The sequence below is a fragment of the Rhinopithecus bieti genome, unplaced genomic scaffold, assembly GCF_001698545.2.
Source record: "Rhinopithecus bieti isolate Rb0 unplaced genomic scaffold, ASM169854v2 scaffold_41913, whole genome shotgun sequence".
Classification (NCBI taxonomy): domain Eukaryota; kingdom Metazoa; phylum Chordata; class Mammalia; order Primates; family Cercopithecidae; genus Rhinopithecus; species Rhinopithecus bieti.
The window spans coordinates 4,867,534-4,891,544 of NW_016818964.1; the positions used below are offsets into that span (position 1 = coordinate 4,867,534).

The 24,011-nt window shown below is 50.7% G+C and overlaps 1 protein-coding gene across 1 annotated transcript in view; it reads left to right on the forward strand.

Annotated features, from left to right (window-relative positions):
- Nucleotides 1–11,857: 11,857 nt before the first annotated feature.
- Nucleotides 11,858–24,011, forward strand: part of BDKRB2 (bradykinin receptor B2) — a 38,352-nt gene continuing 26,198 nt past the window's right edge. The window contains 1 exon segment of the mRNA XM_017857926.1: nucleotides 11,858–11,965. The gene's annotated coding sequence lies outside the window, so the exon portion shown is untranslated.

Here is a 24,011-nt window from a genome sequence, read left to right on the forward strand (position 1 = left end):
CTTTTGAGCACCATTGTTCCTGGCTGCTTGCTCCCTAGTGTTCCCCCAACCCCCACCAGCCAGAGAACTGCTGAGTCCTTCTGGGGTGGAGATGCACAGACCTCCTGGGTTTCTATTGTTTGTCTCAAAGCACTCCACATGCAGGGGAAGAAGGCATTTGTGATTCAATCAATAATTATTCATGACACGCTTCCCTTTGCCAGGCACCGTGCCAACCTCCATAACGATGTAATTCACTTTTGCTTCCATTAGATTGCTAAAAATGTCCCCAAATAAACCCTGGAATCAAAAAAGGGACCTTCAGGAAAGGAAAAGGTCACCTTCTCACTTTTTGAATCATCTGGTCTGGGAAGAGAGCCTAGCTCGGTGCCCGGAAGGGCCGCCAGCCTAACAGCCTCCACCCACACGGGCTCTGCTGCAGGGGGCCCCTGGCTATTTCTGGCAACAGGGGACTCTGGATCCTGCTCCCACCTCTACCCCTTGGGGTTTGTGCCAGGGCCATGTTTAGGAAGGTGGTGTCTATTTATGGGGCAGGAGTGACAGGATGTGTTGCTCAGAGCCACCCTGATGTCTCGGGGCTGTCTCCTCCCTCCATTCGGCACCCCTCCCCCAGGACTGCCCCATCTCCCAGGACTGCCACTCTCATGACTCTCCAGGAGACCAGGGGACCCTTTGCCACCTCCGAAGTGTAGCGAGTAGGGGGTTGGGGTATTCATCTTGACAAGGAGAAAGCAGGACCAGCTTCCCAGCTCAGGGAGTCCTAGGCTGGCACATGGCGAAGAGGTGGCCTCCATGGCCATTTGAAGGACAGGTGAGTGAGAATTCTGGGGGATCCACAAAATGGAATAGGAAGGGTGTAGACTGGGGAGTCAGACAGAAACTGGGTTCATGGCTGGCTGCAGCCTCTCTTTCTCTGGCCAAGGGGTGTTTATGGAGCACCTGCCGTGTGCCTCCCTGCTGATCAGTGGATGGCACAGACACAGCCATTGCCCTCTGCACGTTCATGGTGACCTGGGAGAACAGCAAACCAACAAGCTCATCACTCCACAGAGGAGGTGTGCTGCACGCAGAATGATAGGGAGGGCAGAGGGCACCGTCTTCGTCAGGATGGAAGGGTAGGCCCCTGAGGAAGAGCCACTGAGCCTGCGCCTTGGGGAGGAGAGGTGCTAGCCATGGGGGGGCAAGGGGAGAGCTTTCCGAACACAACCAGTGTGCCAGTGGCCCACAGCAGCACGGGGCGGGTGAGGAGGCCTGCAGAGGGTGGTGATGGGGCCTGGGGATTGCTGAGAGATGGTTGGAGGTGTGGGTCACTGGTGAGAGATGGTCGGAGGTGTGGGGTCCTGGGGCTCAGACCTGGCAAGGCAAGAGTGTGTTTGGGTTTTATTGTGGGTGCAGTGGAAACCAGAGGATGGAGTACCTTCTTAAAAATTCCTCTGGACAGTGGTTGCCAGGGGTGGGGACTGGGAGGACTTTGACCACAAATGGGACACACAAGGCCACGAGGGTGACGCACTGCTCCAGGGGGCTGGAACCATGGTTCTGCACCTGTCAAAACCCACGGAACTAAACACCACAAAAAGTGTGCTGTACTGTTGTGCAACATTTTATAATTTCTTTAATTAAAAAAAGACCCTTCCAGCAGCTGTATGAAGGTGTGGCTGAAATGTGGGAGGCAAAGGAGGGGAAGTGAGAAACCAGCCAGAGTCCCGGAGAAGACACCTGGTCAGAGTGTGTGGGTGAGGTGGATGATGGCTGTGGGGACGGGGCTATGAGCTCAGGTCTTCTGGGAGCCTCTGAGGAGCCTCAGTTTCCTCATCAGGGACACTGTGCAGCAATTTCCACTCAGGAGCTGTCCATGTGGTCTGGGGATGGTGCCTATAACCTGCCTGGCAGGGCCTGGCTGGAGCGGGTGCTCAGCCCTTAGGAGCTGGATGATTGACATTTGCCAGAGGGTGGCTGTGGCTGGCTGCGGGGTGCCTGGAGGTGAGCCATCTGCCCAGGGAGCAGGGAGGGGGCCACCTTCAGAAAACAGACTTGAAGGGGAACTGAAGGGGAACTGTTCAACAGTGAAGGACACCTGGCTGGAGGCCCCTGGCCTACAGATCAAGTGACGTCACCCCAAGCCAAGGAATGTGACCCAGAATGTTGTGTACTTAGAGCGTTTCTCTCTCCCAGGGAGGTCTGAGCATTTCTGTGGGGGCTGAATCAGGATCTGGCTAAAGTACCAGCCTTGGGAGGGGGAAGGTGCAGGACGGGCAACTCCCAGGGAAAGGTGCAGGCTCAGGACTGGAGCTCCAGGCTCCAGACCAGGGTCCTGGGGTCAGAAGGACTGGATTCCTGCTCCAGCATGGCCACGCATTACCTGAGCAGCCCTGGGAGGGTCACTCGCCTCTGCCTCTTTATAAGGTCAGATGAATAGAACATGGGAACACTCCTTGGTACACTATGAAATACTCTCCCAACACAGGGATGGACAGGTGCTGATGCTCACGGTGACAAACAGTTGGCACCTCGAGTGGGTAGAAACTCCCGTGCCCCTGGGTCAGTGTCCTTCCAGAGTCAGTGAGCTGTGTTTGAACCTGAGAGTGGAGATCAAAAGACAAAAGGGATATTGCTGGTAGGAATGTGCAGCAGCCACTGGGTGAACAGTCTGGCCACTCCTCAAAAAGTTAAGCATAGAGCTAATCACGTGACCCAGCAATTCTCTGGGTCTTCCCAAAAGAATGGAAAACAGACTCAGGCAAATGCTTGTATGTGATTGTCCCTAGCAGCATCATCCACATAGTCAAGAGATGGGAATAGCCTGAATGTCCATCAGCTAGTGAATCGATAAACAAAACATGGTATATTTACACAGCCTTAGAGAGGAATAAAGTACTGACACAAGGTGCAATATGGATTGTGTTAGTCTATTTGCATATAAATACCTGGCCGGGCACGGTGGCTCATGCCTGTAATCCTAGGACTTTGGGAGGCCGAGGCCGGTGGATTGCCTGAGCTCAGGAGTTCAAGACCAGCCTAGCCAACACAAGGAAACCCCATCTCTACTAAAATACAAAAAAATTAGCTGAGTGAGGTGGCATGCACCTCTAGTCCCAGCTACTCAGGAGGCTGAGGCAGGAGAATTGCTTATACCTGGGAGGCAGAGGTTGCAGTGAGCTGAGGTCACACCACTGCAATCCAAACTGGGAGACAGAGCAAGACTCTGTCTCAGAAAGAGAGAGAGAGAGAGAGAGAAATAAACAAAAGAGAAAGAAAGAAAGAAAGAAAGAAAGAAAGAAAGAAAGAAAGAAAGAAAGAAAGAAAGAAAGAAAGAAAGAAAAGAAAGAAAGAAAGAAGGAAGGAAAAGGAGAGTGGAGGGGAGGGGAGGGGAGGGGAGGAGAGGAGAGGAGAGGAAAGGAGAGGAGAGGAGACGAGAGGAAAGGAAAGGAAAGGAAAGGAAAGGAAAGGAAAGGAAAGGAAAGGAAAGGAAAGGAAAGGAAAAGACCGACCTGGCACGGGGTAACTTGTAAAGAAAAGAGGTTGTTTGGCTCACAGTTCTGCAGACTGTACAGCAAGCACAGTGCTGGCATCTGCTTCTGGTGAGGGCTCAGGAAGCTTATGATCATGGCGGAAGGCAACTGGAAGGTGGCCTGTCATGTGGCAAGAGAGGAAGCAAGAGAGAGAGGGAGGAGTTGCCAGGATCTTTTAAACCACTGGCTCTTGAGGGAGCGCATCGAGTGGGAACTCATTACTGTGAGGACAGCACCAAGCCATTCCTGAGGGATCTGCCCCCATGACCCAGTCATTAACCCCTCAGCCCACCTCCAACACCAGAGGTCATATTTCACCATGAGATTGGAAGGGGTCAAATATCCAAACCATGTCACAGATGAGCCTCAAAAGCGTTTTGCTAAGAGAAAGAAGTCAAGACACAAAAATTCACATATTGTAAGGTTTCATTTACTTGAAATGTCCAGAATAGGCAAATCATAGAAACGGAAAGTCAGCTGGTGGTGGCCAGGGGCTGGGCAGGGAGGGGGTTATGGGAGCAACTGCTTGGTGAGTAATGTGGTCCTCTTTGGGGGTGATGAAATGTTTTGGAACTGGATAGAAGTGAGAGTTGTACAATATTGCGAATGTACTAAACGCCACTGAATTACACACTTCAAAATGGGTAATTTTATGTTATGTGAGTTTCATCTTGATTTTTTCAAAAGAGAGGAAAAGGAGTGCTTGCGGCCACTGCCAAGAAGAGAAGAGTAGTCCAGTGAGGATTGGGCTTTATGTAGATTCCCACCTGGCCATCCCAGTAGCCCTGTGATGCACCTATTCATGTGAATACTTCCATTCTACTGATGAGGAGCCTGGGGTTCCTGCCCAGGCTTGTGTGGGTTGTGAGTGGCGGTGCTGGGTTTGAAGGCGTCTGTGAAGGTCTGTGACTGTCTTGTGCAGTCCTTGCCACAGGCCTGCCGCTCTGCTTCTTGCCTTGTAGCAATCATCTCATCTAATTTCCACAACCCGTACAGCAGATGCTATCTCTGTGTTATAAAGGGCATGGGTGGACGGGGGGTTAGACCCACCCTGGTGACAAGTGATCAGAGGACAGGAGGACCCTGGCCCAGGGCCTTGAAGGAGGATAAATCATGGGGTACTTGGGAAGGCACAGACAGACAGTAAGAGGCTGTGATGAAGCGACTCAGAGGGAACGCGGGCTTCGGGAGCAGGCACATCAGGCAGGGCTGGAGAGCAACGGGACTGGGTCTGCAGCGCTGCAAGGAAGGAAGTCCAGGGGAAGAACAGCACACGCCAAGCACAGTGTGAGCCAAGAACAAGGCCCCAGGGCACTGGAGGCCTGGTCAGGTGAAGGAGCCGACTGGTAGACAGGCGGACCAGGTGGACATGGCTAGATCATGCAGGGCTCCTGCCAGGTGCCAACCCCCACTCGTGTGTCTCCCCGGAGGCAGGGGCCCCTTGTGCCACCTCTGGTGGCCAATAGGATGGAACCTGAACTTGGGATATGGAAGGCAGATGGGGTGGGGAGGGCAATGCTATGGGCAGGCCGAGTGGGCACCCTGGGAATCTGGCTCAGCTGTCCGTCCCAGGACAAGAGAGGCCTGAGGAATTCCAGGAGGCGAGGGGAGGAACCGGCCCCCACTGCCCCTGCCTCAGAGTCCCCCAGGCGGATGTCCCAGCACCAGGAAGTGAGTAACTGCCTCTCTAGACCTGCAGACGACAGCCCCATTGCCAAGGACAGAATTAGGAAGCGTGGCCAGGCCGACTGCCAGGCTGAGGGCTACTTCCCGCCAAACCTGGGGATGATCAATTATCTGCCATCCCCATCAGACCAGGACCCACCGTCACCTCCCAGGGCAGCAGAGGGATAGATGGACGGAGGAAGGACTGGCCTCTTTCTTCACCTTGCCCTCCACCTCATGTCTCTCTCTGTCTCACTTCTGAAGGTTTTTGCACCAGGAATAGCCAGGACTTTGTTTGCTTGAAGCATTTCTTTCTTCCAAATGCATTTCATAAACCCTTCAGAGGACTTTGCATATTTCCTTAACACTAAGGACCTCTATTTATAAGACACCAGCTTTCAGGGGAAAGGATAATAGCAGATTAAATCTACCCACTTCAATTTCTTAAGTGTTAGAATGGAGAAAAGTCTCTGCGTTGGGGAAGTCCCTGCCAAGCCCTGGGCGAGGAACTAGGCAGTTCCTCTCTCCCTTGTTTGCCCAGCAACCTCTGGAGGTGGAGGGTAGGGCTCATTTCCCCAGAGAACTTGCTCCAGGTCTCTGTGCTGGAAGCGGTGGTGCCCGGTTCAGAGAAGCTCAAAGTGAGTCCGAGGTGTTCCATCCAGCGGCCACGCTTTCCATTCAAACTGGGACTTGCTTCAAAGGCAGAAAAGACAGCGGCGTTCTAACAGACACCAAGGCAAGAGACCCCGTCACATCCTTCCTTGCTGGTGTTGTTTCCCTACATTGGCTAACCACACCCACCGAAAATGGTGCTTAGGAGGAAAGGGGAGGGCAGGGCCCCTGAGTTCCTGCTCCTTTCAGTCCCCCTACTCCCTGTAAGAGGAAGGTAGAGAGTGCTGATGAAACATGCACATACCAAGAAGTGAAAGGAAAACAGATGAGCTTGTTTTCTACAGTGTTTCTGCTGTCCTGGTAAAAACAAAATACACGTGCGCCTGCAAGCTGTGAAATAGAAATTGCACAACCCTGGTAGTTTTAAATAAGAGCTAAATGCACTGGTTTTTGTGTTTGTAACTGGCCTTGAGTGATATCAAGGTAAATGGTAAATGCATGCTAATAATTTAACATTTTAATTTTTCTATACTTGAACCAACATTAAATAGCAAATTTTAAATACGCCATGACAGGCCGGGAGCAGGTGGCTCACTCCTATAATCCCAGCACTTTGGGAGGCTGAAGTGGGGAGATCACTTGAGGTCAGGAATTTGAGACCAGCCTGGCCAACATGGTGAAACCTCATCTCTACCAAAAATACAAAAATTAGCTGGGCATGGTGGCACACACTTGTAATCCCAGCTACTCGACAGGCTGAGTCAAGAGAATCGCTTGAACCCGGGAGGCGGAGGTTACAGCGAGCCAAGATGACACCACACCACTGCATTCCAGCCTGGGAGGCAACAGAGTGAGACTTGGTCTCAAAATAACAAACACACAACAACAAAAAGGAACACTTGTCATGACAAGTCAAAAGAGAGACCACAGAAGAAAGGAAAAAGCCTTATGACTTAATACCTTTACCAACACTTCTTTCCCGCTTTTGAGGAACGGGCCCTTTTTTTTTTTTTGAGACGGAGTCTCGCTCTGTCGCCCAGGCTGGAGTGCAGTGGCCGGATCTCAGCTCACTGCAAGCTCCACCTCCTGGGTTCACGCCATTCTCCTGCCTCAGCCTCCCGAGTAGCTGGGACTACAGGCGCCCGCCACCTTGCCCGGCTAGTTTTTTTTTTTTTTTTGTATTTTTTAGTAGAGACGGGGTTTCACCGTTTTAGCCAGGATGGTCTCGATCTCCTGACCTCGTGATCCGCCCGTCTCGGCCTCCCAAAGTGCTGGGATTACAGGCTTGAGCCACCGTGCCTGGCCAACGGGCCCCTTTTTCACTTTGTACGGAGTCCCACAAATTCTGTAGTTGGCCTGGCTGTCACACGTTTTTGTGAATGCTCAGGAAAGGATGGTGGCTGGAGGTGGAGCAGTGCAAGAAGAAACAGAGCAATAGGAAAGGGGGAAATTCCACTTACAACAACAGCATGTGTAATATGATCCTGTTCATGTAAAGTGGGGTATATTGAAGTACAGACATATATAACACTATATAATGAATATATGTAAACACACAGAAACATGGCATCAAATTCTTTTTTTTTTTAATTTGAGACACAATTTCACTCTGTCACCCAGGCTGGGAGTGTGGTGGTGCCATCTCGGCTCACTGCAACCTCTGCCTCCTGGGTTCAAGTGATTCTTCTGCCTCAGCCTCCCGAGTAGTTGGGATTACAGGCTCCTGCCACCACACCTGGCTAATTTTTGTATTTTTGTAATGAGAGATGGGGTTTCACCATGTTGGCCAGACTGGTCTCAAACCCCTGACCTCAAGTGGTCCACCTGCCTCAGCTTCCCAAAGTGCTAGGATTATAGGCATGAGCCACCGCGCCCAGCCGGCATCAAATTCTTAATCATCTCCAAGCTGTACTCTTTTCAGTTGATTTTCACTTTTTATCGTACACATTAAGTTCAAACAGTAGAGAAACAACACATCCATATTATGTATGTGATCAGCTTTTTTTTTTTTTTGAGACAGAGTCTCACTCTGTTGCCCAGGCTGGAGTGTAGTGGCATAATCTTGGCTCACTGCAACCTCCGTCTCCCAGGATCAAGTGATTCTCCTGCCTCAGCCTCCCGAGTAACTGGCATTACAGGTGTGTGCCACCACGACTGGCTCATTTTTGTATTTTTTAGTAGAGACGGGTTTTTGCCATGTTGGCCAGGCTGGTCTTGAACTCCTGACATCAGATGATCCGTCTGCCTTGGCCTCCCAAAGTGCTGGGATTACAGGCGTGAGCCACGGCACTCGGCCATGATCAGCTTTTTTAAAACGCTGCATTTTCATCTGGGGGAAGGGAAGACATGCAGATGGAGTCAGACTTGGGCTCAGCTCTTGGCTCTGCTGTTTCCAGTCTGCAGGATTTAGGCCAAGTAAAGTAACTTCTCTCAGCCTCTGATTCTCCATCTGTAAAATGGGGATACTGACTGGTAACCATATCGTCGGGCTGTTGTGAAGGGTCGTGTGCTTATGTAAGGCTTGCTACAGAGATCACTTGGCAGCGAGTCGCCATGCGGGGCTAGGGCTGGGGGGCTCGTGCCTGTGCCAGAGGACAGCGCCCCCACAGGCCGTGCAGGAGGCCTCTAGGAAGGGATGCCAGAGGCAGAGATGGCATTCACGGGCACATGGGCTGGGAGGCGCTTTGGGGACGCAGAGGCTCTGTAGGGTTCTTAGGTGTGAGCGTTAGCGCCAAACTGCAGGCTCTGCATGGGTTTTGCCATGAACCCAAATCAGCTCTTATCCCCTGACCCTGCTTTCCCGTTTCCCTGCTGGTCTGTCTGACGTGTGTGTAACTGGTCAGCCTTTTGCAGGGCAGCTGCTGATCCACAGAGGACCTGGGAGTGGCTTTCTGGTCAGCATTGTGGCCTTGTGGACAAAAGCACAGCCCACTCCTGGAGGCTGACGAATAGAATAATGGCCTTCCCAGGAGCACCTGTGCCTCACACACAGACGTGTGGAAAGAATGTTCGGGAACATCGGGGTGGAGGGTGGACATTCATAAACAAACATATACATACATGTCTACAGCCCGCTTTTATGCTATTCTGTTTGGCCCGGTCTTTCCTTCATCCCAGTAAGGTTGGATCTGGGCACTTTTCCCCATAGACTGCTTGTGGTCTTGCAGAGGGCGCCTCCTGTGTGCTGGGCCATAAATAGCAACAAGTAAGACGGAGTCCTTGCCTCGTGGTGTTCTCAGTCCACCAAGAAAAATTCCAGGGTGTGTTAGAAAACAGGCAGGCAAGAGGTGCGGACTGGACCAGGGGCTTCAGGAAAGGCCCCCATGCAGTCTCCCAAGAGAAGAGCAGGCATTCAAACGAGGGCGAGAAAAGGCATTTCAGGCAGAGATAGTCACATCAAAGGCCCTGGGTCAAGTGCAATCCTGCCCCACTCAGGAGCATAAGGGGGATCTGTGGGACAGAAGTACAGAGGGCCGGCCATGGCTGGGGAGGCTGCAGTGGCCTGGGAGGAGGGAGCAGGAGGAACAGCTTCTTACCGTGCCATGTAAAGGAGCCCTGCTAAGGGGGGCAGGGATTTGTAAAGGAGCCCTGCTAAGGGGGGCAGGGTTTTGACAAAATAACTGGATCCCTCCTGTGGTCCTTGCTGAATGCAGTTTGGCTGACTCGAACCTGGAGCCTTTACAGGGCTGAGCCACCCCCTGCAGACCCCAGCCAAGCAGTCTGAGTGGTGAGGAGTGTAATAAGGTTGCTGCTGCAGGGACTTTGCAGGAGTGTTGAGGCAAACCTTCTCACAGCAAAAATGCAGTACAAAAGTGTGCCATTCCAGACATAAACTGGGTGCTACTGAGTCTTCAAGGAACACTTTGAAATCCTCATCCTGGCTCTGCCCATAGGCAGGGGACTGGCCTCAGGGTAAACTCCTCCGAGGCACGGGGATGTCTGATTCATTCACTTCTACTTGACAATGTACTGCCTGGTTATGTGGGTATCTGATAAATGAGTGTGTGGGTGGATGCAGGGAGGGAGGGAAGGAGGGATGGACCAATGGATGGATGGATGGATGGATGGATGGATGGATGGATGGATGGATGGATGAATGGATGGATCGATGGATAGATAGATGGATGGACAGACAGATGGGTGAATAAGTGAATGAATGGATGCATAGGTGGATAGGCAGGTGGGCGGATGTGTGGGTAGATACCAGTGTAGATGAATGGAAGAATGTGTAATTATTTTACAAGATTAAAAGATTATTTTGATGGCAGGACACAACACAGTGACACTCAGAGAAATGAAAGGTAGAACTTTTGTTTCTTACAGCTCCAAATGAGATGCTGTCAGGCTGGGCTGCACAGGATGTGCAGCTGGGAACAGGGTCCCAGCAAGCTGGAGCTATAGGCGGCAGCTGTGTGTGACACATGGGGTGGTGTTAAGGAGGCTTCCTTGGCTGCCTATGGACTGGCTGATTTGAATAATTTTGTGAGTTCCAGATGATGGGAACTGTCCATTATTATTTGGTACCTGGCTCCAAGGCAATCAGGGCAGGTGCCTAGTGGCCCAGAGTGTGAGAACCTGGTAAAAGAAAGGGCCAGAATGTGAACTGAATCAGCTGCTCACTGACTGGCCTCCAGCCAGGACCTCAAAATTGGGTTAAAGTAGACTTTTTTAAAAACTATATGACAGAAATGGATGGAGACGTGTGTAGATGGACAGATGTCTTTTGGAGATTTCTCTGTCAATGATATTTACAGAAGTGTCAGCACTGGATTCAGATCCTTGAGGATTTTCAACTCATAGATGCAGAGCCCTACAATATCTAAGTTGGAAGAGACTTCAGAGGGTCTCTAGACGCTCATGCAGGTCTCAATATGTTGTGGATCTCACAGCTCTTCAATATTTTAGTGAAAGCTATAGATGAGTCTCCATAGGGGATAAAGCACAGACACAACTTCTCAGAGGGCTGGTGAACTCTGGGCAGCCTATCCACAGACCTCTGTCCCCAACTGGAAAGTCAGGAAACTCCAGATTAAGAAGCCCCGATGTGGTTGAACAGGCAGGTGCACAGAGGAGTCAACCACACAGCCAAGCCGGGGAGGGCCTTCACTCAAGGGCCTACAGCCACTTCACAGCCAAGACAGCGCTAGTGCCCAGGCCGCCCGTAAACTTATCTGAGACTCTGTTTCCCTGTCTCCATGATGATGGGATCAGGCTGGATCGCTGGTTTATAGGCTTGGTATGAATCAAGTCACAGGGAAGGGGAGCGGATGGGCTCGGGGGGCGTCCTCTGGCCCTCCTTTCTCTTCCGCAGATCCACTGGGCCCACTCATCTGTTCTCTTCTGAAAGAAAGGTTTTAAGGCTTCAAAAAAAAAATATTTTAAAAGTCCCTGCCCTTTCCAGCTCCTACCGTCTCAGCCCTGGGAGTGTAAAGTGCTACAGATTGTTAGTAAGTCTTTGAGCAAAACCGAGAAAGCCAATCTGAGCATTGACATGGAAGAAACCACCACCATATATCTCCAAAGAAACGGCCGCGTGTCTCAGGGGAGCACAAACACCCATCCCCAGGAAACAGGACAGCTTCTGCCACTGTCGCCCTTGGGAGCTGTACAAAGAAATCCCAGGACTCCCCCTGCCCTCCTGGCCACCCTCTGTTTACACCTTCCGCGTAAATGCCCACTGTTTACATCCAAAACTCAGACACAAAACAACCACCTTAGGAAAATAAATAGTGATAAGAAATAAATGTTACGTGAGGCGAATTTATTCACATGGGGCTCCACAGGCCACTTTGTGGTCAGCTGGGAGGGACGCTTTTGCCATACCACGACTCCAGTGGGGAGCCGGGCTATGCAAACATGGAAATCTTCCAAGAGCCTCGCTGGTCCCCAGGGCTCAGAGGGTGGCAGAGTGGAGAACAAAGGTGACCGCAGCCACCCCGGCCCCACAGGCAGCCTGGCTTGGGCTGGGCAGGAGAGCAGCTCGGCTGGAGGCGGAGGGGGAAGTGCCCAGGAGGCTGATGACATCACCACCCAGTCCTTGAAAGATGAGCTGTTCTCGCCGCCACTACAGCTCTGGCCTCTGGGCTCCAAGGAGGGGTGGGGACGGTGGGGACATCAGGCTGCCTCGCAGTACCCAGGGAGTGACTGAAGTGCCCATGCTGCTTGCTCCGGAGAAGGTGGGTGCCGGGCAGGGGCTGGTCCAGCCGCCTCACCTTTGCTGGGAGGACAAGCTGTCCCAGCCTAGAGGGAAGGAGGGCAGGCAGCGGGGAGAAGTTTCCCTCTGGTCCTGCGGAGTTGGGAAAAGTTCCCTTCCTTCCGGAGGGGAGGTCGACAGGCAACGGGAAGAAGGGTTCCCAGCAGGGGGAATCGCCCTGTTTGTCTGTTGTAGGTTTCTCTTCTCTGAATCAAGGTGACAGACAGGCTTGTGTGTGTCCAGTGTGTGAGGGATTTCATGATTGGATTTTCACATACTTTGGGTGGACACCTTGGAGTAAGGCAGCGAGGCGTGGTGCAGCAGGGACGGGTGCTGGGTGGAGATGCCAGAACCTGGCTTTTCACTCACAGCCGTGCCACTCGTTGGCCCTGTGTGACCCTGGACAAGCTACTCAACCTCTCTGAGCCTCAGTTTCTCTGTCTGCAAAGCAACCTGCTCGCTGGCTCCCTGGGGATGGCAGGATTAAATCAGAAGCAGGCAGGAGGGGTTAGTGAATACTGGCTGATGTGCCTCCAGGAGGTAGGTGGTGGTGACTATCTCAGAAGGACTTAGCAACCCTCTTCCCACGGTCCTCGCTGACCGGGGTAGGGGGGCAGGATGGTGCAGGGGTTCCGAGCACCGGCTTTGCATCCAGCCCAGATTGGAGTTCCAGTTCTGCTCTCACCCTGTGAGTGACATTTTTGGGCGAGTTATTTTGTCCCCGTCTCCCGAGCTGTAAAGAAGACCTGGTAATTCCTCTTTGTGGAGAGACAGAGGTAGGCTCTTGCCTGTGGAGCACCACGTGTGTCATAGACACTAAATAAATGGCAGCCGTGGTTCGAGTTGCTGAAGAGTAGGTCGCTTCCGCAGCCTGGGTGGAGGTGGACAGCAGGTGTTGCTGTTCCGGGCAGGTCAGAATGTGCCTCACTGAGTCACAGGCCGCCTGTGGCTCCCCAGCCTACAGGAAGTGGGAACTCTGGCACGGGTGTGGGGTGATGGGGGGCTCCCCAGCCAACCCCACCCCTAATTCTGTTTCTGAGTGGGAGAAGGGCTTAGGTGGCAGGGGGACTGGTGAGCGACCCCAGAGGACATTGCTAACATCCCCTGCCCCAGGTTCTCTGGAGAAAAACCTGTGCTGTGTCCTTCAAGCCCTGGCAGCAGCAAGAGACATTCCACAGTTGTGAGCCCCATAAGCTTAGAGGAAGCATTTCCTCTTTCCCCTGCTTGGGGAAAGACAGCCAGGAGTAGGCGTCTGTGGATGAAAAAGAGGAAGCATGTGTGCTGTCCCCACAGGCAGGACCCCAGGCCTCATCCCAGCTCTCCCTGCAACCCTGCACTCCAAGCCTCTCACTGCGCAGAGGAAACTGAGTCTCAGAGCGGGGACACGACCTCAGCCAGCCCTCCACTCAGTGTCCAGGGAAATCCCTCAACCTCTTTGGGGTTCAGTCTCTTTGGGATTCCCTCCCTTGCAAACAGGAGGAGGTTCCCATGGCTGGGCCTGCACAGTGGGTCTGAGGACTTTGAATTTGGTCGTTGCTTGCCAGTGGGATCCAACATGGAAATATTAGGTTGGTGCAAAAGTTGTTGCGGTTCTTGCCATTAGAAGTAACGCCAAAAATCGCAACGACTTTTGCACCAACCTAATAGCTGTGCCACGTGGTCTCTAACACAGTGACTGACTCAGTAACAAGTTCGAGGGCTCTAGGGATAAAATCAGGGCGGCCCCCTCACCTGTGCTGCTTGTGGTCAGGGAGGGGCCTACCTGGGTGGAGAGGGGGGAGCCCTGCAGACTTGCCCGATATTGTAGCCTATTTGAGCTGCTAAAAGAAATACTTTAGACTGGGTAATTTATTGAAAAACAGACATTTACTGCTCACAGTGCTGGAGGCTGGTGAGCCCGAGATCAAGGCACTGGCAGATTGGGTGTCTGGTGAGGACCTAGTCCTCATAGATGGCATCTTCTATGCATCCTCATATGGTGGAAGGGTGAACACTCTCTCCCAGGCCTCTTTTAAAGAGCACCAGTTCCATTCACGAGGAGGGGGACCTCATGATCTAATGACCCTCCAGAAGCCTCACCTCTTAATATCACCGCCTTGGGGACTAAGTCTCAACAGGTGAATTCTGGAGGGACACAGGCATTCAGATCATAGCACCAGGAGACTCTAGTTTTCAGAATGAAAGCAGGGGCCTCATCTCTCCTCTCAAGCTGCCTCTTCTGCACTCAAAATGATGCCTAGCCCAACATGGGTCAGTGTTTGCTGGAATGCTGAATGGTTAAATGAATAAATAAATATTGCTCATATAGCAGGCAATAAAAAAGCACACAGGACCTATCACTAAGTGAATGAAGCCGCTCTGAAAAGGCATATGCTGTATGATTTCAACTATATGTGACATTCTGGAAAAGGCAAAACTATGAAGACAGTAAAAAATAAAAAAATCAATGGTTGCCAGTAATTAGAGGGAGGGAGGAGAGAGCTGGAGGAGAAAACCAAAGGACTTTTAGGACAGTGAAACTTCTGTATGATACTATAATGGTAGATACATGTCATTGTGCATTTGTCCAAACCCACAGAATGTCCATCACCAAGAGCGAACCCTGATGAAAACTATGGACTTTGGGTGATGATGATGTGTCAATGCAGGTTCATCAATTACAACAAATTGACTGCTCTTGTGGGGGATGTGAGTAACAGGGGAGGCTATGCATGTGTGGGTGCAGGGGATATACGGGAAGTCTCCGTACTTTCTGCTCAATTTTGCTGTGAATCTAAAACTGCTCTTAAAAAAAGAAAAAGGCACACAGAGCAGGTCTGCATGTTGCTTTGAGGATTCAGAAGGCACTTAGGACAATTACAGTACCTCAGGGTCATGAGGCAAACCATCAGACCTGCCAAGACTTAAGGCCCCAAATACATCACTTCTGACATCCACTCGGTCCCGGAATCCCCTCTTAGTGTGCATGCCTCCAATAATGGGGAGCTCACTACTCTGCAAGGCAACCCATTCCATCTCAGGAGAGTTCTACTATTTAAAAGCTTTTCCTCCAACTATCCCCCACTGAGCAATGGGCCCACTTTTGTTTCCTTGGGGTTTGTACCATTCTAGTCCTATTGCTTCTCTCTGAGCTAAATATCTACAGCTACTGAATCTGCCCTCCATGAAAAGTGTTAAATCCTCAATTCCTCCTCTAAGTCCTCTGGTTTTCCTGGGGACCTAAGGCTCTGCTTCCCCAAAACACCCACTCCAGGGTTTCTTTCAAGAACAAACCTAAGACGTGAAGTATTTCTTTGACTCTTTCATCACTGATGGCTCTGGAGGATTCTGGAGGCTAGAAACATTCCAAAAAAGTCATCACAGCATAAAGCAGCGTGGAACAAACACAGCTCTGGATTTGAATTCCACCCCTATCACTTACCTACCAGGAAAGTTCTCTGAGCCTCGGTTTCTTCTCCTGTACAATGGGGATCATCATTACTGTTTCTGAGGACCACTGGGAGGCTGACCTCTGATTGTGCTGATGTAGTGAAAGCGGGTGTCAGGCACACTGCAGGAGCTCAGGTACCAGAAGGATGGTCTACAGAGGCAGGAGTGAGGGTCTGGGACGGTCACAGAGATTGCATTTGCCTTGCAGTAAGGCCACAGCTGCTCGAGGGTGTCCAGAAAAAAGCCCTCTCTGACATGCACACACTCCTATGTCCAGGCAATGAGCCTGCGGGCACTGATAGCAAAAGTCCTTCTCACGCTTCTCTTCAGGGCTCAAACTTTAGATTCACTCTGGCCTGTCCCATCCCATTCACTGCCAACCCCTCTGACCCTCTCTGATCTGTGCCACCAGTGAAGGGCAGTGGTGGGGGGGAGGCAGGGGGCACAGAGAAGTGGCCCAGCTGAGCGACATCTGGAAATGAGCAGTGCCTGCGGGGACGTCCGTGGGGTGTTGTGACCTGCACAGCACCAGGCTCCAGCACCGTCCTGTCGCTTCTGTGGTTGCTATCATGGTCATGAGGTTGCTTCTCCTCTTCCCTGCGGGTTTCCTAAGGGGTCACACGCCAGTGGCAGGGGTGGTCTGCTGGAGAAAGACTAAATTTTATTGTACATTAGAAGCACCTGCAGGCTGGTCACCCACGTAGGTGCCAGGGCCCTGCTCTGGGGACTGTGATTTGAGGTCTGGGTACTATTCACCGAAATGACAGACTGTGGCAAGTCTCAGTCAATCGAGGTTTACTGAGTTGATAAGCTTCAAATGATGTTTATCGAGAGTTTGAGGGTGCACCTGGGAAAAACACAAACCATAGAAAATATGTGTGGCCTATGCCCCCCGAAGAGGTTTTCCTGAGGCTTAATATTGTAAATCAAAGAGAAACGGACTGAGGCAGGTCTCAATTATTTTTAAAGTTTATTTTGCCAAGGTTAAGGACACACCCAGGAAAGAGAGACACAAAATCACAGGAAACATCTCTGGCCCATGATTCTTTCAAAGAAGGGGCTTCACTATTTAAAGGGAAAAGAGCAGGCGGTAGGGGAAAGAGGGAGGAAAGCGAGGGGAAAGGTAGCATAAAGAAGCAAGCAGTAGCACCCCTTGAGCCTTTTCATTCACTTCACTGAATGCACATTTTTCATGTGAAAGAAGCAGGTGGAGGGATCATCAATTCGCCGTTCACCTGGTGCTCAGTCAATCTGCATTTTTATATAAGATAAAATAATCACAGGGCTGGGCACTGCAGCTCACGCCTGTAATCCCAGTAGTTTAGGAGGCCAAGGTGGGTGGATTACCTGAGGTCAAGAATTCAACACCAGCCTGTCCAACATGGTGAAACCCTGTCTCTACTAAAAATACAAAAATTAGCCAGGCATGAGAAGCTGAGGCAGGAGAATCATTTGAACCCAGGAGGCAGAGGCTGCAGGGAGCTGAGATCGCACCGCTGCACTCCAGCCTGGGCGACAGAGCAAGACTCTATCTCAAATAATCATAACCCTAATCATAATCATAGCGTATAGGAAGCCATCAGATATGCACTCGCCTCAGGTGAGCAGAGGGATGACTTTTGGTTCTATCCTTTGTCCCATACCTGTGAAGCTAAGCTGTTAATTTACATCATAAGGGTGAAATACAACACAGCTGCTTGAAGGTAAAGATCTCGAGGCCCACAAGGAATTTCCCTGCGAGCAAAATGAGAGGGAGGGAAGTCTTATCCACTTAGACACAAAACGGGAGGCAGGTTGCATGACCCAGCTCCCAGCTGGACCTTTCCCTTTGGCTTAGTGAGTTTGGGGTCCCGGGATTTTAATTTTATTTTTCTTTTGCATTTTTACACATGTCCTTGAAGTGGAGAAAGTATGTAGAAGAGGAGGTTAGGCAGAAGGAGGACTGACCTCATCTTGCCCTTGCCTTGTTTTCGTGCTGTACCTGGGGACATCAGCACCACCAGTGTGAATCTAACAGATTTGAGTGTGAGGAGCCAGGCTTGGATTGCGGACCTCAAGTTACAATTGATGTGTCCTTGTTTTGTGGTAAGATCCACATCCTGAAAGGTTTCACCCAACAAAGAACAATTTGTGGGGGTAGTCATGGGGAGATATGCGAGGTCTTTTCTTTTCTGTGGAGGTCTGGCTAATGTCTAAGCTTGTGAGATTACAGCTGTCGTTAGGAAGAAGGATGACAATATTGCTTGACTCAGTCTCCAGGCTTAACTTTCCCTTTGGCATAAAGCGTTTGGGGGTCCCAAGATTTCTGTTACAGTACCCAAGGACTGGCTAATATCTCTGGGGATTTCAAAACAGATGAGCCACACTTTGAAACAAGCTGCCTTAGCAAATGATCTGTCCTGGACCCAAAAGCCACTCTCCTCGGGCCCTTCGTCCGAGTCCCACCAGCCAAGAGACTTGGGGTCCCCACACCTGTTCCTCACTCTCTGGCACCTGTGCTTGTGTGCCAGCTGCCTCAGGAAAGGACAGAAACCCTCTCCGCTCCAAGTTGTTAGCAAATTGAACATCTCCGCAAAAACGTAAATGGATAGATTGTGAACTGCACACAGCTCACAGCTAGCTCCCTTCAAGGTAGATTTGGGTCCAAACATTTCTGGAAGCATCAGGCCGTGCCCTGCCTCCCCTACCAAACAGGAAGCCCCTTCGGGGAAAAGACTGGGCCTCTCCCTCAGCCCCAGCATCCAGGCTCATGTTTGGCACCTGCTGTGCTCTGAGAATGCAGGGGATCACTCCCTGACCACAGAGGGAGGCTATCTGGGGTTCTCCCGGAGCCTCGGAGATTGTACCTTATGCATGCACAACTGCACCTGGGGAACATCCCCCCAACTCTGGAGCCCACTGGCCAGTTAGCAAAGTGAGAGGTGAGAGAAGGGACCTCTTGGGTCTTCTCTGAACAGAAAGATTCAGACAGCAATGGCTAGAACACAAGAACAGGACAGGGGAGGCAGAAGAGGGCCTGCACACCTGAAACAGGTGTGCTCACACACGGGCTAGGGCCTGCAGATGAGGGGTCTGATGCTGATCATTTGTGACAGCCAAAAATAGTGAACACTAGGGGGGACTCCTCAAATGAACTGTAGCTTGAGCACCTTAGGGAGATGGGCTCTGTGAAGATGATTCCTCTCTCCACCCACTTCCCTTCTCCCTCCTGCCCCCGCTCCTCCTCTTTCAGAAGCCAAGCACAGGGACTGAATCCCTCTCCGCTCCTCCCCTGCTGTGTGGCCTAGGGCAAGGCATGTGGTCTCTGGGATCCTTTGTTCCTTCAGCTAAAAATAATAGTAGAATTCGTAACTACCTATGAAAACCGGGAACTCCCTGCGGAGGCTGGTGCATTACAGGGCAGTCCTACTCTGAAACACTGTGAGACCATTGAAAAGCGAGGTGGGTCAACAGGTTATTAAATGCAAGGAAGTGAGGACACAGCCGGCAGTGCATTTGGGGTGCTTCTGCAGGCGTCCTTATACATGGATATATGCACATCTGCTCCCGAAAGCTCAGAAGATGTCTGGAAAGCAACAGGAGACACCAGTGAGCCTGGCTGTCTCTGGGGGCGACGGGCAGGGACAGGACCTGGCGGGAGACTTACCCCTCACTGTATTCTGTTTTGCACTCTGAAATGTTACCATGAGGATGCATATCTCTTTGCAAAAATGTATATTTAAAAAGCAAAACAAACTTGAATAGAAATAAACAACTTGAAAATTTTAGAAAACACTGTTACTCAAAAGGAAGACCATCAAAGAGACGGATCATCAAAACTGAAATTACAGATATTTGAGAAATGACTAACTATAAGAACACTGCTTACCAAACTTATGGGATGCAGCCAAAGCCATAGTCAGGGGAGGATTCATGCCTTTAAATTTTTAAATTATTAAGCCGAAAAAATTGCAAAAAAAATGTTCAATTCAATAAACCAGATAATAATGACCCTAAAAAATAGAAGAAAGAAAAGAATTACAAAAACAAAATGACAAGTTAGAAAGATAAAAAACAGTATCAGTAGGTCATCTAAGGATGGCTCTTTGAAGAGCAGACAGGAGAAGGGCAATCCCAGGAAGTGCTATGTGCTATGCAGAGAATTAGAATCAGTTGATGGACAGAGATCAATGGGTGGCTGCTAGCTTGGGTGGTAAACAGTAGCCTGCAGCCAAAGTGGGGCACAGCGATGCAGCCTTTACTGGGAGAATGCCTGGGAAGCAAGATTTGCCTGGGTGGGGGTTTCCATCAGCACCCCCAGAAAGGCCTCCTTTCCACCCTGGCCCCCACTTCTTTAGTGGGTTTTGCTAGTGATCCTTTATCTCTCAACAGCAGGCACCTCATCTATAAAAAGGTAGGATAGCAGTTGCTAACCCCCCTCCCCCATTCCATGGCCCCTGCCTGCTTCATACCCTTTATAGGAGCTCAGTCTGAGCCCACAGCCCAAACAGGCTCGCCGATGTGCTAGCTATTTCGCCACCAGTATTTTTTTAGCAGTTAATATTCAGAAATTGGCACCAACTGGCCCGATTGTTCAACGGCCCTGGGTTAGGTTACTAGGCCAATAACTTGCGGAGTAACCCAGGGCAGGTCACTGACCTCTCCGAACCTCTCCTTTCTCACCTGTATGATAAAGACTACTGCTGTGCCAACGCAATAGGACTGTGTTTGAAAGTACCCAGATTGTGCCCGGACTCAAGAAGCTGGTTTATTCCTTCTTCCCTTAACCATTTGCTGAGAGACTGCTCAGGGCTCCCCTCAGCTCAGACATCTTTCCCCACAGGGAGCTGAGAGCCTGGTGGGAGAGACAGGCAGAGGCCCAAGTGGTTCTAACATAGCTCTCTAAATTTGTAACCCCAAGTATTATACCCAGAGGACCTTGGGACAGTCACACTAATGATTTGTCCCTAAACCTCCAGCGTCAGGAGCCATGTGGCAGGATCTCTGCTCTTCTTCTTCCTGGGCCTCTGTGTGGACCACCCAAACACACACACACACACACACGTGTACACACGCAAGCTGCCTCTTTGCTGCCTGCATGTCCCAACACCAGCTTATGACACATCTACAATGTCTGATGTGTCACTGTGGGCAGGTTTCAAGTTGGAGGACCTAGACCCAGGTAAAGTAGAGGATCTGCCTAAATGAGGGAGGGCGTGCAGTGGAAAGAAAGGGCAGGGGAGACTGCCCAGTGCCATGGATGTATGCTCGAGCCCCAGGGCACCCTTGACCCCCCAAATGATCACAAGTATCCCCCCAATAAACCTGCCAAGTAGGTATTGTGTCTCCACCTGACAGTTGAGGAAATGCTCCCTAGAGGTGAGACAGAACTAGTTAGAGACTGGGCTGGCCCTGGAGCCTGGCCTGCGTCTTCCCATCACATCCTGCGTCCCTGCATAAGCAAAGGTCTAGAGGTGGGAACTCCCAAAGCTGCTCAGGCAGGGCCAGGGGAGACCAGTGGGGCAGGGAGGGGATAGGAGGGGAAGGAGGAGCTGGGGCTGGAGAGGTGGGTAGGAGCCTGAGTCCCTGGCCTGGGCCTCCCCATGGTAGGCAGTGATCCAAAAGCCCCAGCCAGAGCCCTCTGCCCTGTGATGGGGGTACCCTGCTTGTCCCCACACTCCCTGCTCTCCAGTCCTCCCCAGTCCTCATGTTTTCCATGAGGATGAGTAGCAGCCGCAGGGACTTTCCTTGCAAGTGGCCTGGGCCATATCTTCCGGGAGTCTGTTTAGACTGGGGTGTGTGTGGCTGAGGGGGTGGAGGTGAGGGCACCCAGGGTCATCACTTGACAGAACAATCTGGGGATTTGGGGGAAAGTGGAGGCAACTGTCATGCGTGAGACAGGATGGGAACTAACAGGAAGGATTCCTGAGTGTCAGGGATGATCACACTGGATCCTCACAACAGCCCTCCTGCCAGGGGCAATGCTCCTTATCCCACAAGCAAGGACCTGGGCTCTGACAGGAGGCCACGCACTTACAGTTCCACCCTTAGTGACCGGCAGAGCTGGGATTTGAACACCCTTGGTGAGACTCCCTTGTCCAGGCTCCTTCATTGCATAGCTGGTTTGCCTCACATGCCAGAGTCGGGGTTGACTTAGGGCACATCCAGGGAATGTCTCTAAATCCCCAAATGTGGTTTGAGTCCTAGTGCCTCCTCTCTCCAGCCTCCAAACCCTCACCTATGCAATGGTGCCTTGCCCAGCTCACAGGGTATGAAAAGGGGTGAGACGAGACAGTGTCCCCTAAATACATCTGACAGCACTTTTGAATGGAAACGAGAAAAAGAAAATACTATAAGCATCCAGATTGACTGGAGGTTGGGGAGTTGGTGGGGACAGGGATAGGCAATCCATAAAGCAAGAAAAATCAGGCTGAGTTCAGGTTTTTCTGCAGTAGCGAATGCATCAGAGCTGTCAGGGGGGGCAGCTGTAGACTGAGAGAGAGCCGGTGTGATGCTGAATGGTTCTTCACAAGAGAAGGCAGCAGAAAGACAGGCTCCAATGTGAGAGGGTGCCCAGAAAATGCCATGCCTGCGGCTTCATGAAAAAAACACTCAAAGAGATAACCCAGCCAGCAGAGATGTGAATCAAAGTGAAGATTGGAGGCTGGAGAATGGTTTGTCTCTGTCCTTGTCCTTTGTTTCATGGGGACACCAAATTATGGAACCAGGCTGCATTTTGTGAGAATGAGTGGATCTTGCAGCCCAGGAGAAAATCTCATCTTCCCAGAGCTTCTCTCCACTGGTTCCCAGCTGGTTGCTTCTTTTCAGGTTATTAGAAGCCCTCTGATTCTACCTGCTCAGGAAGGGTGGTTGGGTGCTATGGGCCATCATTAAACAAACAGTTCATAAATAGTTTAAACATTTCATTTTAAATTCAAACATGATTGTGCGTTTCTTTACCAGCTTTTATGTAAGCAAAACCTTTCCTTTAAGCACGAATTGGCTGATTATCTTTCTTACATAAATAAACCCATAATTCATTCCAAACACTTGGCTTGTTTAAATATTTTTATTGCCAAAGCAATATATGTTCTTCATAGAAAACGTGGATACCGTGACAAACAATAAAGAAAACCCAAAAGCATCCTACGATCTCATGCTCAAAGACAACCACTGCCAGTAATCATTTGGCATTTTGCCTTCTCAACTTTTGAACCTTGTTGTATATACAATTTGGTTACCCAGATTTTTGTTCCCTTAACATGTTATCAGAAACATTCTCGCATTTTTGGTGAACTCTTAGAAGTATCCTTTTGTCATGTCGGCTTGACATTTATTGAATGGATATAAGATCATGTATTTAACCAGTTCCCTGGTCCTAAACATCTAAGTTGTTTCCTGTGACCCTCCTTCTACATGATGAGGAACATCTCTATGCATAAAGCTTTTCCTGTCCTTTTGATTATTTTCAAAAATGCCAAACAAAAAACAGGGAGGGGGTTGAAGGTTCTGGGTTTGCGTCACTGAATTATCTAAAAATTAAATGATCTAGAGACAGATTTGGGAGCCACTAAACCCTCTCCTCCTGGCTGACCTATTCAGATAAAACACTGGAAGCTGCCATCTGCTTTCCTCTCTGTCTGTAACTGGCTCATTACATATTTGCAAACCAGATTACTTTTATGTTGTCTTGGCTACAGGAGTTTCTGCAGGAATCAGGAACAGGCAGCAAAGACAAGTCCTTGGAGACAGAGGAGCTGGCATCTTATCAGATGCAATTTCTTATTAATAGTCGTCCCTAACATTGATTGGACACCTACTAATAATCAATCCCATCTTACAGATAAGGAAACTGAGACTCAGAGAGGTTAAGGGTGCTGCAGTAAGCACAGACACAGAGCTGTGACTCCCGTTCTCCCTGCGTCAGCTCCTGGGCAGTGAGAGTGGGAGGGTGAGCCACTGTGGTGTGCCCTCTGCCAGGCACCGGCCTGCAGGTCAGACTCACAGGGGCCAAGCAGAGCATCTGGGAGGATTTTGTTTCCGGCTCCAAAAGTGAAATACCAAGGAAAGTAGGCAAGCTCATGCATGTCAGAATCCTCAGCCTCAGCTCAGGAAGTAGGAATTTTCCACCTTTGTTAGCAGCACAGATGACAAACCCCAGGGCCCTACAGAGAGCCTGTGCCTCAGTCAGGGTCTGCAAAGGCCTCATTGCCCCAGGCAAGGTTGCAAGACCCCTCCTACCAACTGAGCTACAAATCACAGTTCCTGGAGGGTGGGCATTTACATAACCGGGAACAGAACTCTTTTGTACCTCCTACCTCCCTGCAAGAAGTAGGCCAGGCATGGTAGCTCATGCCAGTAAATCCAACATTTTGGGAGACCAATATAGGAGGGTCGCTTGAAGCCGGGAGTTGGAGGCAAGCCTGGGCAAGATCCCATCTTTAAAAAAAATTTTAAAATTAGCGAGCTGTGGTGGCAGGAGCTGTGGTCCCAGCTACCTGGGAGGATGAGGTGGGAGGATAGCTTGAACTCGGGAAGTCGAGGCTACAGTGAGTTGTAATTGTACCACTGCACTCCAGCCTGGGCAACAGAGCAAGATCCTGTTTCAACAAAAGAAAAAG